Raw genomic sequence first — 18,902 nt, 5'->3', positions numbered from 1 at the left:
ATATTGTTTTTAATTTATTCTTTGAAAATTTCATGCATGTATACAATGTATTGTCATTTTATTTGCCCACTTTCCCCATGCAACTCCTCAGAGGACAAAGCCATCTCCCAATACATCTTCCTCCAAATTTCTTTTCTGCTTTCTTTGTTTTTTTTAATTAACTTAGTGAGTCCAGTTACTGCTGCCCACAGGCACATAATGTGGTGTCATCCACTGGACCATATGCAAACTACCACCTGTCATTCCCCAAAGAAAAGTGATTCTCATTTTCCTGACAGCTCCAACTGCAGTACCTCTACAGCTAGGGGCAGGGCCTCAGTAGCCCCTCCTTCATCATTCCTGGTATTTTTGACTGGCTTGGTCTTGTGCAGGTAAACATAGCTGCTATGAGTTCAAATGTGCAACAGCCATGTGACATACAAACAGTAGTATGTCACAGCTCCTCTCCTCCTACAGTTAATGAAATGACAGGAACTAATGCATATCTTTCAATGGTAACTGAATATTCATGGTCTAAATTCCCCAGGAAAAAGACACAGACTAGGGGTTAGAAAACAGGAAACATTTGTCATTGTCAATGAGAGACAACACCTTGAGGTAAAAGGGTGGCAAAAGTTATTCCAAAAAAGAAAATGAAACTAGCAAACAAGTAGAACCATCTATTATAAAATTGGGGGAAAAAAACAGGCCTCAAAACAAAACTAGTCAGAAAAAATAAGGAAGAGTCACATCATAACCATTAAGAGAACAACCACAAAGTGGACATTGCAATTCTAAACATGCATATCAGGGCCTAGAGAGATAGCTTAACAGGGTTAAGAGCAAATCCTGTTCTTCCAGGAGGCCTGAAATAGATCCCTGGTACCCACCACCTGTAACTCCACTCCAAGGTGATTCAATGCATCTGGCCTGCATAGTAACCATGTTCATGGTTACATACTCACATCCAGACACACACAGAGGCACATCATTTTTAATTAAATTAAACTTTAAAGCGATATTAAATATGTGCACACCAAACAGAGGTGCACCCAGTTTCATAAAACAAATATTACTAGATGTGAAGCAGATCAGCTCCAACACAATGATAGTGAATGACTCAATACCCACTTTCATCAAAAGGCATGCCAACTTACAAAATAACTAATCAAAGGAATGTTGTGATTAAATGGCATCTTAAATAGATCTAACAGTCATTCACAGAACATTCCACATAAAACAGATACATTCTTCTCAGCATCCCCTAGTGTTTTATTCTGTTTGAAAGAATGATTACTGGTATGTAAGTGCTAAGAAGATGGAAGGATGGTTGGCTTTCTGGTTTGTTAAAATGGAAAGATGATTGAGTATCATTAAGAAGTATTGTGACACAGAAGGTACTTCCAACGTTTATTCCTTCATTCATTACCTCTTTCTTTCATTGAAAAGTTTTCATTGCCCAGCTCAAGCACAAAAGAATTACATGCATTATATAGTATTAATCTCAAAAAATGTCAGTTGTAACCTAGTAAAGTATAATGCAAAAACAAAGACAACCGGATTTTGAAAGAAGTGTAGATAAATTTAAATAATAAAAATTCCTAAGAGTTATAGATTTTATGAAGGAGGAAGAAATCGAGGAAATTGTTATTTTACAAGATGAGCTGTTGCAGCTTTCATGGTGTGAGTAAGAGGGCAAAACCTTGTTGACTGTACGTAATCCATCGGTGATGGAGGCGAGAGTCTGCAGTGGATGATGGTTCCCTGCCCAGATATAATTAATCTACCTGTTTCTCTATTACTCATCTCCTGGAACAATCTCACTTCTTAGACAAAAGATAGAGTGTGAGAGGGTTATGCCTGTGTCCTGTGTAACATCAACTCACAAAGTCTTGTAGGAATTATTGACGCCAGCGGCTAGCCAATTGTAAGAAGTAGCTTGGCTTAATGGGCGTGGTCTTCTCTGGAGAAACATGACCCAATAAGAAAAGGGGGCGCTTGGGGGGATGGGGTTTTGGAGAGTGGGTTGCTTGCTCTTTTGGATGGTGCAGAGCTTCCTGGGAGCCACTGGGAATCATGGCTGGCAGTTTGGTCCTCATCTCCCCTGGGAAAGAAGAGGCAGCAGCAGCTGGATCAGCAGCAGCTTGGCAGGTTCGTTCTGTATCATGAGTGTACTGTACTGATTTCACCTGTTAATAAACACTTGGTCCCAGACTGCCTTTCCTCATTCCATATGGAGTTCCATATGAGAATTATCTACTCTCTTTATACCCATCATGAGCCTTTCATAGTTAGAATGTGCTGATTTAATTTTTAATTACATTCCAAAGTTATTTAGTGTATGTCTGTGTCTGTTTTTAATGTATTGAGTCTGAGTGCATGTCTATGTGCCTGTGTGTTAGTGCATCGTGTGTGTGTGTGTGTGTGTGTGTGTGTGTGTGTGTGTGTGTGTGTGTGTGTGTTCCTCTTAGTATGACATGACACATTTATGGAAGTCAGAGGACGGTGTACCAGAGTTCTCTTCTTCCACTGCATTGAAGCCTGAGGTCATCAGACTTGGCAGCAAACACTTTTTTCAACTGAGCCATCTCACCAGCCCTACAATGGGAATTTGCAGTGTTAGTCTTAAAATTAAGACTCAAAAGTTTTTTGTCAAACGACTGCATGAGTATAAAAATTGGAATTCAAGAGCAGGTATGGGCAGAGGTAGGTAAAGGGGAATTGAATAACTCTGAAATTTTTCTTTTATATTTTTGTCTCTAGCCACTATTATATTTTTAATTTTGTTGTTTAATATAATACTATGTTGTCCATTGGGAGAAAGGAGCAGGAGACTAATACATGAAAGTACTAATTGTGTAAAATAAATCCACCATCACCTCTGTGCAGGGTCTCAGACGTTACTCATTGCTTTGTGTCAACTTCTTTGGCAGAGAGCACAAAACTTTAGACATGTGAGGAATGTAACTGATGAGATGAAGTTTCATAGTGGGTTTCTATGCCAAAAAACAATTTTCCAGAAACGTCACACTCTCATATATTTAGCAACTGCTTGAATGATCCACTATTCCTAAACTAAAATTACTTTCTCTATAAATAACTTGCATTTGGCAGGGTTTTTGTGCAGATGCCTCCATGTTCTCCTTGGGGTGTGTGTGTGTGTGTGTGTGTGTGTGTGTGTGTGTGTGTGTGTGTGCATTTGCTTTTGACATTTGCATTTGTTATTGACTCTTCACAACTTTGGCAAGATGAAGGCTTGTGGTGCTTGGGGAACGTATGCTATTTCTGCAGTTGGCTTGAATATACAGCCTTTGCCCACACTATTTAGATCCTGAACTGCTGTTCTTCTGATGGATTCCAATTGCTCTCCAACATGGCTGGCTGGTAGAAGAAATCACTTAAGCTCTGTTGGAGATTTCCATCAGTAGTGACATGTCTTTCATTGTAAATGACCTGTCGTGGACAACTATATCACCTGCAGTTTTCTATTGTGCGGATTCTCTTAATTCAATCCTAATTCAATGGAGGTGTCCGGAGAAGGTCACCAATTTGCTCACATGCCATAGCTCACTTTGTTATCCCAGTCAGGAACTGGAGAGAACTTCAGTCTCTCCAAAGAATATTCAGGCTTCTCATTAAGCAGTTTTCATGTCCAAATAACCCAGAAATCATCTGTTATTATAGAGATTCTGGAGTCTCTTTGAAACCAAAAATTTAATACAAAAACATGAAGAGCTCTGGCATGAACCTGTTTCAATGACTATAAATAAATACCTGGATCCCACACTAAGAGTATATTTACCATTTCATTAGACTTTCACTAAATAATCCCAAAGTATTTTTGAAAAAGAAGATAAAATCATCATAAAATAAAGAATGCAAATCATTATTTAATATTTCATTCCCTTACATAATATATGGATACAAATTCAAGATAGATATTATATAACCTTTCCCTCATGTATGTGTGGATGGAAAAGTATGCTTTTATGCATATATAAACACCTTAAGAAATATAGAGTTAGTCAATATCAGTAGAAAGCTTGAAAGTTTGACTTGAGTTTATGGGCCAAGTATTTGTAAACAATGCAACTTAATAGTCAATTTTGTACAGAAGTGGGACAAAAAAAATGAAGAAATGATAATTGCAGAGTTAACCAATCTCATATTCAAAATAGATAAAAATTTGTTGTGATAAGTAAATTTTTCAGAATTACAGTCCTGCAGATCTATGTCTGTCTCCCACAGGGCTGAAGTTCTCTCAGGTGTCCAGTATTAAAGAAGTTCTGTAGTGTGTGTTTTTTAAAAAATAAAATGTATTTATTCTATGTGTTTTTTACATCATATATCTTGATCCCATTCATTCTCCATCCCTTTGCATCCCCCTCCACTTCTCTACTCCCCCTCCCAAAGTAAAACAATATTCAAGAGAAAAAAAATGAAGAAAATAAATGAGGAAGGTCAAAGGGAAGGAATTAAAAGTCTTGCCATGGAAGCTGCAGTCCAACCCAACAAGTCACACCATATACACCTTTGTCCATACATCTCTAGTTGCAAGTGGTCATTGCAAAGAGTCATTGTTCTGATTCAAGGCCACTGGTCTCCACTACACCTTTGATGGTGTGCCCCACTAGGACTCTTCCTGGACATCCCACTGAAGCCCTGTGTTATGGAGATCCTGCAGTGTTGGGTCTGCATGTCAGGTCCCTTCATGTGATTCAGCAGATCATAAATGGGATGGATGTTGGGGCAGGGCAAGTCATAACCCTGGGTCTGTGCCTCGGCAGCTGTAGGGTTGGTCCACCAGATGGAGACAGCTTTGCCCTGGTCACAATTTTAGTCCTGGCTCACTTACACCTGCTCTAACCATGTTGGCCCTATTGTGCTGCACTGGTAAGGTGCAGGGACTGCTTTCCTGAGTGCTGCAGCTGGTAGGGGTCAGGGATGGCTCTCCCACACTTAGGACTATAGGGCCATCTCACCCACCTGCCTCAGGTATTGATGGGCAAGGTGGGCAACTCTCCTCTGCCCATGCTGCCAGAAGGCAGTGCATAGTGAGGACAACTGTCCCATGCTCACAATTTCTGGCTCACCCATATCTCCACTAACAGGGTTGATTCTATTGTGCTGACCTGGCAAGGTGCACAGCCTGCTTTCCTGGATGCTGTACCTGTTAGGGGTCAGGGACAGGCATTCTCCTCTTATGAGCAAAGGTCAGCTCTCCCACCTGCCCCAGGCATTGATGTGCGTGTGCCCATGCCATCTCATAACAGATGAGTAATGGTGACAGCTCTTCTTGTTCACTACATTGGGGCTTGCTCTGCCACCCGTCACCAACAGAGCTGGCTCCATTGTGCTGCCCTAGTGAGGTGCAGGGACGGAGTGTTGCACCTGGTGGGGGTCAGGGACAGCTCTCTCGATTTTATGTCCACAGGGCCAGCTCTCCCACCTGTCCCAGTTGTTGATAGGCAGGGGCAGGGAGGACATCTCTCCCCAGCACATATAGCTATGTGGCAGATGAAGTGTGGGGCTAGGGACTAGGTCTCCTATGCTGGCATCCTCAGAATTGGCTTACCTGTGCTCTCAAAGGGTCAGCTCCCTCAACATCTTAGCCTGCTCCCTTCCTCTCTCTTCTGTTCAGATTTGCCTCCATCCACAGGACCTGAACATCTCTCTGTCTCTCTCTGTCTCTCTGTCTCTCTCTCTCCCATAAGACACCATAATATACCTCTGCTCACTCTAATATTGGCTTTCTAGACGGTAATATAAGGTACCAGGTGGGCCCCTGTTTTCTCTTCTGAGCCCAGAGTGGGTACCCCAGGCCTGCATGTGGGCCTCCAGGTCTCACTTAGGTTCCTGTGATGCAGGGCTGGGCCACAGTTCTTCATCACAAGGAGATCATTATAATGCCCCACTCTCTGGCCTATGGCACCAGGGGAGTTCCTGCTTGGTGCATTTGGCTGCTTTCCATCCACCCCACTGCATGACATGAGGTGGGGACTTGGCTGTGGGCCAGGCTTAGAATACCATGCCACTGCTTGGCTGAGCTGTGACCATTGTTGATTTGGGCCTGTATTGGGCCAGAGGCTCCTGGTTGAATGCCTCGCCCCTCCACTTGCAGACCCTTCAGCTTATTTTTTAAGAGATGGGTGATTTTTGTTATTTTACTAGAAGCCATGTTTTCTGTGAACATTCAGGGCCACATTATGTACTTAGAGATGGAGTGTACTATACTTCTTGTTTTTGGAAATATTTAATTAGGCATTTCATTTAAATTGGCCCATATTCTCTTACAGGGGATTATTGTCAGGAATATCTGTCACTTTTGTTTTGCAAAACAAGAGGGTTTTTTTTCTGATGAGCTAGTAATTTGGGTTTCTTTATAGAAAAGAAATTATTCCTCTCATTCCTTATCATTAACTCTAGAAGAGGCAAGTTCTACTGACTAAAAATGAGTCATTTCTTTATTCACTCATTTCCTTGTTTACTCACTCAGCAAAAACTATGCCAGGCAGTTTTGTAGGTACATTAGGCAAATATTTAGACAAAATAAATACAGTTATGAAGTATACAAAAATACAGAGACAATCATACTTTGAAGGAAAGTGAAAAAAAGCAAAGCAGAGAGGGAAGAATTGAGGGAGGAACTGAATTCTTTGTCTGGGACATAGTTTCACTTCTCTATTCTCAATATTTATAGATGGAAAAGGGGTTGTATGGACTTGCAGTAGTATCAGAAGTAGAGTTAAAATAGCAAGATTCAATCTATAATTTTCAGTCAATAAATCCAATATTCAGTGGTTCCTAGATGCCAGGCAGCAGGCCTTTTAACTATTACAGGTATATAATTAATAAAACAAAAATCTCTGATCTGATACATACAGTAGACTACTGGTAAATGATGGACAACAGAATTTTGGTAAAATAGTCAAAGAAATATTTTGATGCAATTTTTAAAATACTGTAGTGTAAATTGATCTGGATCTGTGAGTCAGTCTTCATTGACAAGACCATAAGGGAGAGGACCAGGAGATCAGTATTTAAGGAAGTAGATAAGTTTACAATCAGGAGGTTTCATAAGCTATAAGAAATACAGCATCCTGTATACTATTTTCAGTGGAGAAATGGGACAAAGTTAGCAGAAACTATCATACAATGGGACACAGTCAGCAGGATGCTAACCAAGCAACATTGCACAAGGGGAACACATCTCAAGAGCATTGCAAATCTAGCATACAATGGTCTTAGAACTGATAACTCCAGTATCTTCAGGGGAAAAACCAAGATTCCAGGAACTAAAGCCTTAACTCCTTCAGTGTCCTGAACTCAGCCACAGACTGCCTTTGCCACTTCTGTTCCTGATAAGGATACAGACCTAGGTTCCTTTTGTCCTTTCATCAGGGCCTCTGAGAAAGCATCAGATCAGTCCATCTCTCTCAACACTAAATAATTTACCATGGCTAATGGTAAGTAATCACTTGGCTCCAGAACAAACAAAACATGCAGACAAGTAATTCTTGTGTGTGTGTGTGTGTGTGTGTGTGTGTGTGTGTGTGTGTGTGTGTATGTGTGTATGTGTATCTATGTGAGTATATCTGTGGAGGTATATGTGTGTGTATTTGTGTACATGTGTATATGTATATGCATTGGTGCATATGTTTATGTGTGACATCCTCACAAACAAGCCCATCACACACATGTATAGGATGGAGTAGGATTTCAGCTGTCTTCTTCTCTTAGTTTTGAGACAGGGTCTCTCACTGAATCTCAGGTATGTTATTTCAGCTAGACTTGCTGGGCAGTGTGTTCTCACAATCCACCTGTCTCTGTCTCCCAGTGCTGGAGGTCCATGCTCATCTTTCATGTGGCTGCTGAAGATTCTAATTTAGGTTTTCTTGATTGCACAGCTAGTGGTCTTACTCACTGAAACATCTCCTCAGCCCCAGGTAACCGACGTATGGTAAGCACAAGCTGAGCACATCAATGATTTATATTAACACATGAATTAGATAAGAGCTAGTGAATCAAAGGAAGTATCCACATGTAAAAGAGATCAGAATGCTGGAAAGAAGTTGAGTACACTAATATATTGAGAAAGAAATTGACCTCACTCAGCTGGTGACATTTCACATACAAAGAACTAGGTTCTGAGACATGAGGGCTGCTAGAGGAAGTCTTTTTATCTGTGACCCCATGTGGCTGACATTGAAAGACCACACAGTAGCTAGTATGCCTGAGGAAAGTGAGTGCCAAGGAAGGAATTAGAACACTAGCTAGGATCTGAAATGGCATGCAGTCCTACAGATAACCAGAGGCATTTTAGATTGTGACCATACATTAATTGAAGTTAATTTAGGAGTTTGAGTACAGGGGTCATCTGATCTGACTTGTACAGAAGCATTGTCATGATCCTCTTAGGCTGAGAATTATTAAGCTGTGTGAGTTAATACCGTTTGCTCAGCCCGAGCTGTACTTGCAAAAGGTAGAGCTCATGGTAAGAAGCTGTGTTGAGGGCACAGTGGAGAAAAGAGCTGGAAAGATTTCCTGATGGTGGAGTTTGAGGAGAGTGGGGTGTAAAGGAAAAAGAGAATAATGTTGATTTGGAGGCTGTGAAGGGGGAAGGAACCCCCTTCACAGCCTCCAAATCAACAGACCAGACTCCAAGAGTAAGAGATGTTGACAGCACTGGGCTGTTTTCAGAGCATCACGTTTAGACAGGTGAATTTTGACATATTTTTAGAAGCTAGAGAAGATATGGAAAAAGTTAGAAGAGTGGTGTGAATAGCTGTGTGCCATGTGCTGTTTGGTCAACGAGGAGTCATGTAGACAGAAGTTTCTGTCCTGCACTGTCCCTCAGCTGTTCAGACCCAAATAAACACACAGAGGCTTATATTAATTATAAACTGTTTGGTCTACTGCTCAGGCTTATAACTAACTAACTCTTATGCTTAAATTAGCCTATAATTCTTATCTATGTTTACCACGTGGCTTGGTACCTTTTCTCAGTCCAGCATTCTCGTCTTACTTCCTCTGCATCTGGCTAGTGATTCTGTCTCTGCATTCCCTCTTTTCAGTCTTCTCCTAGTCTGGTCACCCCATCTACACTTCCTTCCTGGCTACTGGCCAATCAACATTTTATTAAACCAATAGGACTGACAAATCTTTACAGTGTACAAGAGCGTTATCCCAAAGCAGAGTCACTTCATCAACACCATCACCTGGTGATGGTTTAGCCATGGTGATGTAGCAAACCCATTGCACATGTTGCTGCTGAGCAAATGGACATACTGCCACTGTGCTTATACAACCTATGGGAGATACAATATGTACAGTACATGTTACCTGACAATTAAGGCAAAGTCATGTTTTGGGGGTTTGTATGTGCTGTATTATCATTTTTGCTCTTATTTTGGGATATATTCTCATTTCTTACAAAATAGTTTATTCTAAAAGTGGATGTGGCCTCTTACTCTGGAAGTACCTTATATGTCTCATTTTCACCATGATTTTGAGTAACATCAAAAGGCCACATCAGAGACTGGTCGTTACCATACAGGTCTACATAAGTACTCTGTGGTGTTCCCACGTGATGCATGGAATGGCCTAGCAATACATGTCTCACAACGTGTCCTCCTTTTTAAGCTGTGCAAAACATGACTGAAGTTTGATTCCTCTGCATAGAAATGATTTGAAATAACTCATTTGGTGATTAGAAAGTCAGGTAGCTGAGTGAGAAAAAAGACAAGAAAGGAATGAGAAGGGAATAAAGGGGAGGAGAAAAAGAGGAAAATGAAGGAGGACTGGATGGGAAGAGAGGAACTGGGGGAGATCAGAAGGGAGAGGAATGGAAGAAAGAAGAAGACAGGAGAAAAGATAGTGATCAGTGGGGGAAGAAGGGGAGGGGAGGGAATGGGGCAAGAAGAGAGGACAGAGAGGATGTAAAAGAAGGAAAAAAAGGCGGGAAAGGGGCTCAGTGTCCCAATACTCTCTTCTGGAATTCCCACAATGATTTCTTCCCCTTAGTCCCCATCTTTAAAAGGTTCCAACACCACTATTAAGTACTACTAGTTGACAACTAAGTTTTTATCAGAAAGGCCTTTGAGATGACATTTATCCCAACTGTAGCACCTGATTCTATCTTGTCCTTGCATTATCAGTTGCTATCTGCCCCTGGGGTCCTGCTGATGGAGGTAGATTAACCATCAGAAACAGGCCAGTTGACCAGAAGCATTGAGGACTTGTGGGAAGTTAATCTATATATTTGATTTCACTGGTTCAGACTAGATAAAGGATGGCTCAATACAAACTAGTGAGAGCTAAGTTCTCATTTTTGGTTTACCCAGAGAGAAGGCTCTGTTGCTAATGGATTGGAATTGTAAATTGAGTCTTATTTCCTATCAGGATAGGTATTTCAGTTACCACATGTAAAGTGTAGACTTAGGCTAGACTCCTAGTAAACACTGTATAACCCACAGAACAGAGCATGGCTGAACTTCCTTGCCATGAGTCAGGCCAGGTCAGCAACTTTAGCTGAGCACAGCATGCCCACCTAAGCTAATATTTTGTTTTTTGCTTCATCCATTTGAATTCTGACTTTCCCAGTAGTTCAGTTAAGTATTCTTATCAATACTCAGTTACAAATGGGAATACTAAAGCTTAATTTTGAGTGAACTGCAAAATACCTACACCCACACAGGTGATGCATGAAGCCAGGTACTTCTTCAATATATGAGTTTTACCTGCCCAACTCAGAAAAATATAAAGATCAATTACTTGACTTGGTATACAAAGAAAGAAATGCAAAAGTTTTCTTGCTAAAAATCTAAATTCAAGTGGTTTTTTTTGACAATTGCTTTGGGATCTCTTTAGGAAGAACAGGCTCTAATGGTGTGTGGCCATTCCACTGTTCTGTGCCACCTCCAGGTGGCTTTAGTAACCCTTGTAGAGCATTCAGTGGCTGCTTCCTTCTGCTAAGCCAGACCTGCTTCACTGCGGAAGAGAAGCCATACTTTTCACATATTTTCCCAGCTTTTGCTCCAATCTAACATCTCCAGAGGAATTTTCCAGTCAATATATTGCACCTGCTCATAAGACAAAGCAAGAAAGATTGGGACAGAGACTCTTTCTGTGGCTTTAGAGTTGTTAAAAGCACAGGGGCTAGCTCATCTTGGTGGGGAAAGGAAGGCATGTAAACTTTGAAACATCTAGGTGCTTGCCTGGGCTCACACTTCCTAAATATGGAAGAAGCATATGACACCAGTATATGAAAGAGCTATGATAACAATATTCAGGAAGAAGCATAAAAATGATGGAGCTGACCCTTCTGAATGCCTTCTTACCTCTGAGTCAGGTTTCCTACAAAGCTAGTCTTTGAGGCTTGTGTGTGTTTATAAAAATCCATCATCTGCTCTAGGGAGTTGTCTCTAATTTGATCTTTTGCAACCAGGATTGTTCTGACTGGTGCGAGCAGCAGAGAGTGTGTGTGACTTTTCTGTGCTGTGACTGCCAAGGGCCACTACTCAGTGTGGTTGATTATCTGCAAGTAGATGTCCCATGACATGCTCTCTCTTCTGGGTCCTTTTGTTCTATATATTTATAGTATCTCCTCAGCTACTCACTCAGTCAACTCCTCTACTTTATTAAAGACCTGTTTGTTGGACAACTATAGCTGCCTATATAAGACTTGCACAAGATCAAGCCATTGGCTGGTTTTAATGAGATATGTCCCCTATAGGCTTATGCATTGAGCACTTGGTCCCTCGCTGGTGGCAGAGTTTGGATGGTGTAGGAGGAGCAGCCTTGATGGAAGAAGTATGCCACTGGAAGTGGACTTTGAGAGTTTAAAGCCTCAAACCAATTCTAGCTTCCTTTACACTTCATGCTTCCATTTGCAGATGTGAGCTCTCAGCTTCCTTCTCCTGCCACCACGACTGCTTCTTGTTGCTATATCCTACTGGCTATGATGGACTATTACCATTCTCCCTTTAGCACCATGAGCCAAAATAAACTCTTCTTTATATGTTTTGATTGTAATGGTGTTTTACCACAGCAACAGAAAAGTGAAAATACACCAGTTAACAATCTAGAATAGAGAAGGAATATGGTTTCAAGCCCCACCACTCACCCTAGTTTAGAAGTTATGGGTATTAACAAAGGGAGAATTGGTTTTCTGCAGCAATGTGGCCCCATGGGAAATTGCCCATGCTCCAGTGAACTTGATGGGTTATAAAAAGAAAAGAACACCTGAAATTAGGAGAGAAAATGTGAATGTGATTTAATGCATTGTGTAAAATTACCAAAACAGTATAATATAAATAAAAATTTAAAAAGCATCTGTGGAAATGTGTCCACAGGGAAGGGTTCATCATTAAACATCCTACTCAATGCATATTTCATCTCTCACTCAATCTCTCTCTTCCCCTTTCAGTAATATCACATTCCTCCTCTCACACTATGAAACCAATACTCTATTATACTTCTATATTCCCAAAATGTAGAATGAATATATACATCCTTAAATAGCTCTAATATATTAATGGATAAGTATATGAACATTAAATAGTGTAAGTTAAACAGTGATGTGTTTATCCTGTTCCATTAACTTTGTTTCTATTTCACAGTTATTGACAATTTCTCAGTTTCAGTAATAAAGCATATTATATATAGTATCTGAATATTATAGAGCACATTTAACATTTTTATTTGGATGGATCTTCTAATTTTTTGTTAGGAAATAATTGTAATAGGCCTTTAAAATTATTAAGTGAAAAAGAAATCTTATGAGATCCTAACTGTATAGTAAACTGCTCAAAAATTGTTTCTAAACCAGAAAGTGTGTTTCTTTGATATTTGCTGTTATTTTTCTTTCTAGTCAAAATAGTTACAGTTTAGGGGAGAGAAGAGTGCCTACCACCTCTCCTTCTGCAATTATATTGTGAGATCAGACTTTCTGCTTTTTCCCAATCTCACAGCCAAAAAAAAATGATAGCATTTTTTCACATTTGTCTTATGAGTGTGATTGAGTATCTTTTTTTTGTATTTGATAGCTGCCTGTGTTTTCTTGTCTGTGAAAAGTGTACCATGCCAATTATTCTCATGAGCTGTGACTCCTTTTTTCACTGATCTCTCGTTAGTTATATGCTGAGGCAACAGTATTTTCACTTGTGAAACTCATAGCACACATTCATCCAGATTTGTTCTCGGTACATCATTTATTAACTTTTTCTTACAGTAAACATTTCAGCATAGAGTCTAAATTGCACTCTTCTTTTCAAATATTTTGTAGTTTCTTATTTTTGTCATTATTAAACATTTTCTTTTTCTTGAAGATTTATGAAACTAGGTACGATGGCTCACAATGTAATCCCCACTCTAGCATAGTGAAGCAGGAGGATTGCCAGAAGTTTGAGTGAGTTCCAGAGTAGTGTGGGCTACTGTGTGAAATTTTGTATCAAACAAACAAAAATAATGAAAAATATCCTTCCAAGCTCTTGTTTTGCCTTTAACATGTCTATCCCTTACTTATTCTGGGTGTGTTTCATTTCTCTTGATAGCTCAGACCTCATATGCTTTCATCTTTATGCCATATGCTTGAGGGATGAGGCCAGTATTTACTTCTAGTGAATAATAATTTAATGACATCTCAAAATTGAAATGACAAGTGGGTTTTACATGTTGTTCCTTGTATGTCTCCATGTCAAGCACACTTAAAATACGAGTTAGATTTTTATCATAATTTGGGATTTACTTTCCTCATTGTCTTGGTTAGGGTTTCTATTGCTGCAAATATATATCATGTGAAGGAAAGGGTTTATTTCACCTTACACTTCCAGGTAAACAGTTCATCACTGAAGGGAGCCATGGCAGGAATTCAAAAAGGGAAGGAACCTGGATGCAGGAGCTGATGCAGAGGCCATGGAGGAGTGCTTCTTACTGGCTTGCTCTGCATGGCTTGTTTAGCCTGTTTTCTTACAGTACCCATGCCCAGAAGCCCAGGGATAGCACCACTGAAAAGGGGCTGTACTCACCTCCCACACAATCTATCACTAATTAAGCAAATGTCCTAGAGTTTTGCCTACAGTCAAATCTTATGGGGGCATTTAATTGAGGTTGCTTTCTCTCAAATGATTTTAGCTTGTGTCAAATTGACACACACACACAAAAAAAAAAAAAAAAAAAACTATGTAGTACAAATATTATTTTCTGTAATTCTCCAATACTAATGATGATGATGTAACTCTATAAATATTTATATGCTTAAAACTTTGTCTCTTGGGACCCGGATATGACACAATGGATAAATGTACTTGGTAAAAAAGCCTGATGAGCTGGGTTTAGATTCTAGGAATTGATGTCAAGAAAAAGCTAGGAGTGATAGCATGTATGTCTAATCTTACAATACTACAGAAGTACTATAGCAAGATTAGATGTGTAGGTAGGAGACTTAGAACTCCATCCAGAAGTTCTAGGGCCAGTTAGCCTGGAGCACATACATCAGCAGCACAAACAAGAAGAAACTAGAAAACTCCAGTCTCTAGGAAAGAAAGGACACTTAGAAGTTCTCCTCTATGCTAAGCAGGAGCCCTGGTTTACAAAATCCAATCTCTGCCTCTCTCTCTCTCTCTCTCTCTCTCTCTCTCTCTCTCTCTCTCTCTCTCTCTCTCTCTCACACACACACACACACACACACACACACACACACCAATGCCATCTCTCTTTTTCTCTCAAGACAGGGTTTATCTGTAACAGCCCTGGTTTTCATGGAACATAATTTGTAGACCAGGCTGGCCTTGAACTCACAGAGCTCTGCCTGCCTCTGCCTCCTGAATGCTGTGATTAAAGGTGCACAATAATGCACCTAGCTGTGTTATCTCTTTTGAAACAGAGAAGTTCTATGCTTTATCCATAAATGATCCCTTTTATCATAATTTATCCTTAAATAGCACTAAGATTTTTATTTCATTTTTCACCCATAATTTTTCAGGAAAAATTGTTTATTTCCTTTTTCTTTCCTTTTCTGTTTTCCCACTTTTCTGAATCAAGTTGGACATTTTTCTTTGCTATGATATCTAGTATTCCTTGTGTCTAATTATGTTTTTAAATATATTTTTAACTTATTTATATGAAACTCATTTTGATCTTTGTCATATTTCATATGATGCTTTCTTTCTGCTCTTGCTGCTCCTTGGTATTTTTCTCTACATGAAATGTATTTATTTCTTGAGTGTAGATGCCTTTAGTAATTGAGAATTCTATCTCATTAATTGCTCTTTTTCACATGGTGTTTAAAACTAAAATTTTATATAAACAGAAAGACTTGCCAAATGGGGATAGAAGCTGTTTGGTCTAGCCTTACAATCTTAAGTGTTACACCTTTCTCTAGCTTCTACCAAATGTTCTAAATTTCTTATCAGCCTTCTCCTTGCCCCTCATAGCCATGTAACTACTACAGCAGTCCATTTACAATTATTACAACCTATAAAACCATGAAAAAAGTGGTCGCAAGACCCCTTCACATTCATACTTATTGCACTCTATTGCCACATTACAGCAGCAGTAATGTCTTCTCAGGCTCAACAAGGCTCAGAGTCATTTTCTCAAACTAGGTAATCCTTAATTATTTCTATTCACTTCCACTGTTTTCTTTCTATTTGTATGTGTGTGTTTATGTTTGTGGATTTTCATGTACATGTGTGTGCAAGCACACTTGTATGTATATGCTTAATATGTACACTCTTGTATGTGGATGTCAAAGGTCAAGTTCAGATTTTATTCCTCATGCTCTGTTCACTTATTCTGTGCTTATGTGTGGGTGTGATATATATGTATGTGAATGTGTGTATCTTCACACTGGTTTGAAGACTCAAGAAGGCCAGAACAGGACATTGGGTCTCTTCCTTTATCACTTCCTTCCATACTGGCTTGGTGCCTCTTCTCCCCATGAACTGGAAACTCAGTGATTTGTCTAGGCTGTGAGTTGGCTCCACCTGTCTCCACTTCAAATCCTGGGGTTATAGTATTCACAGGTATGCCTAGCTCTTTATGCTAGTGATGGTAAGTCCCCATTTTTGCAAATGAGTGCTGGAATTCACCCTGTCATCTCTGAAGTGTCTTAGATCTCATCACAGAAAATAGGCTGTTTAGCCAGTGATCTCAGAGATGCTTCCATCCCTGCCTCCCTAGTGCTGGTATTAAAAGCAGGTGCCCCACACCCAGCTTTCTTTAGATGTGTTTTAGGGACCAAAGTGAGGTTTGTGCTTGCACAGAAAGCAGCTTACTGGGTATGTTATCTACTTAATCTCTAATGTTTTTTTTTTTCTTCTTCTTTTTCTTTTTGGTTATTCGTTTGTAACATCTTCCCATGCTGCATATTTTATTCTTTCACCACATATATTCCTCTCTTTTCTTTCTAGCTATGCTACAATACCTGGAAGAGCAGGCATTTTTTGTCTGCTTGTTATGACCATTGCTGCTGTTATATCTCATCCACCTAAAATATCAGCCACAGTAAGCACTCAATATTTTCAGACATTGTGTGCAGAGTTGTAGAGTTGAATTTATAGTGACTACAGGATGCTGTACCATAGGCTCCCCTGTTTTCTAACGTTGTTACTGTTGTTACTGTGGATCATTTTAATCCTAGCCAAGTTCCTTACGTAAATAATATAAACATTTTTTTCCCTAGAAGCTAAATATGTACTTTACCTGTGGTAGTGGTTTTAGTGAGAAGTGTCCCCTGCAGTCACATGTATTTGAATACTTCATCCCTAGTTGGTGTGCTATTTGGGAAAGTTTATGTGTGGCAGCCTTGCTAGAAGAAGCATGTCACTGAGACTAGGCTTTGAGATTAAAAGCATCCTGTCATTTCCAGTTCTGTTAGCCCTTTGGAACTGGAACCTTAAGCCAAGTAAACTCTCTCTTCCTTATGTTGCCTTTGGTCAAGGTGTTTTATCACAGCAACAGACAAAGAGCAGTTATACTGTTTCTGCTTTCTCTTTCCAGAACTCTTTTTTTTTTTTTTTTTTTTTTTTTGGTTTTTTGAGACAGGGTTTCTCTGTGTAGCTTTGTGCCTTTCCTGGATCTCGAGCTGTAGACCAGGCTGGCCTCGAACTCACAGAGATCCGCCTGCCTCTGCCTCCCGAGTGCTGGGATTAAAGGCGTGCGCCACCACCGCCCGGCCTCTTTCCAGAACTCTTGAGTCACAGTGTACTGCTTCATCACATGTGACTGGATTTTCTTCCCTTTAGTAATTTCATAATTACTTTCGTTCTTTAGTAATTTCATAGTTATTTATGAAATCATTTCCTTAAAAACACACACACTGAACATTGAGAGCTCACTGCTTTGAGTCTCCGTACTCTCTTTTTTCCTTTCCTGTTTCATGCTTGCTACCATTGATATTCTAATCTTTGCTTATGTTCCTTTCATTGTTTTCACTTTCCTCTCTCATGGCTGACTAGATTCTAAGCAACTTCTGCTTTTCTTTGTGCTGTTTCCAAAGCAGACTTGATTTTGTAGATGCTGTTCTTTCTCTCTCTTTTATGCTTAGCTCCCAACTTTTGCCAGCCTGTGGCCCCATCTCTTCCGGTTAACTTGACATTTTTTACTCATGCTCTTTATGGAAAGTGGGTTTTTAAGATCTCACTATGGCCATGTGTTTGCTCATATTCACATCTGTTCTGTGGAAATACTTTTCTGCCAACACTTACTCATCATCTGCATGTTTCTAGTCATTTTCTTCTTTCTTGTAGCATCTTTGTATGGATCCTGTGCTGTCTCATCTTGACGAGTTCTTGTCTTTGGATGGGATGGGTTCTGGCAAGAGCAGCTGTTTTCACAATGTCTGGATTACATCAGAACCAGTTCTCTCATGTCTTCATCAATAGACCTTTCCTTGTGTAACAGTGAGGTAGCATATTTTTCAATGATGTGTGATTATACAAATTTTGAGTCTTGCTTCTTCCCAGAAGGCATAGATCCACAGCAGCAAAATTAATGATTTCCAGCTCATCACCATCCTCTTACTCAGCAGGGTTATCTGAAACCACTTGCTTCTCCCTCCATTTCAATATTATGGATTCAGTGAAGGGCTGCCCTCTGGCAAGTTTGTGTATGCTATTCTAGGCATCCCTATAAATAAATGTTTGATTCACCTTTTATGCATAAGATTTCCTTTGATATAACATTCTTTAAAGTCAGTGAAGAGGGACTTAGAGACTGATAGTGAGCCCTAGCCAGGAGAAATTAAGGTATTTGCCTGGTGAACGCAGATGACATTGGCTGAGATACAGGATGAGGAAGAGAGAGACTTGAGAAAGAAGATAGTGGGCTCTGATTTGCTCAGTTTCATGGAAGTTGTTGAGTTAGTCTTTCAAGAACTTCAGTGACTAATGACTTGTGAAGGGAAAATCCTGTGAGGACAATGACTTGGAAGTTAGTACCACACATAAGGAATTACAGAATGTTCATCCAGATGAAATTGGTGGTGAAAGTATGTATTGGTAGTAAATCAGAAGGTAGTTACTAGTAAGTCAGAAGGTAGTAGGTCAGAAGGTAGTTAGTAGTAGGTCAGAGGCACTTAGAATTCCTGTGGAGTCTCATGTGGACGTGGGAAAGTCCAAGAGAAGAATACAGACTGGGCTAGTCTGCAAGAAATGCCAAGATGGATTTTTCTATTAAGCCATTTGAATGTTATTTTAATGTTTTTCTCCTCGGTAAAATTCCCACTATTATTTATTAATTCATGTAGCATAAAGCCTCTTTATATCTGATGCCAATTTGGGAAAAGAGTAAAGCATTGTTATAGCCTCAAGCTCATTCACAATTTTTAATTGTCAGTATGGGATATCAAACCCAGACCCTTTCACCCACAGTGCAAGCACTCCATGGTATACCTTTAGCCCTTTAATTATGACTTTCATAAT

Source organism: Peromyscus californicus, unplaced genomic scaffold (genome assembly GCF_007827085.1).
Source record: "Peromyscus californicus insignis strain IS unplaced genomic scaffold, ASM782708v3 Scaffold_13__1_contigs__length_99412109, whole genome shotgun sequence".
Classification (NCBI taxonomy): domain Eukaryota; kingdom Metazoa; phylum Chordata; class Mammalia; order Rodentia; family Cricetidae; genus Peromyscus; species Peromyscus californicus.
Note: the sequence above shows the minus strand (reverse complement) of the source record.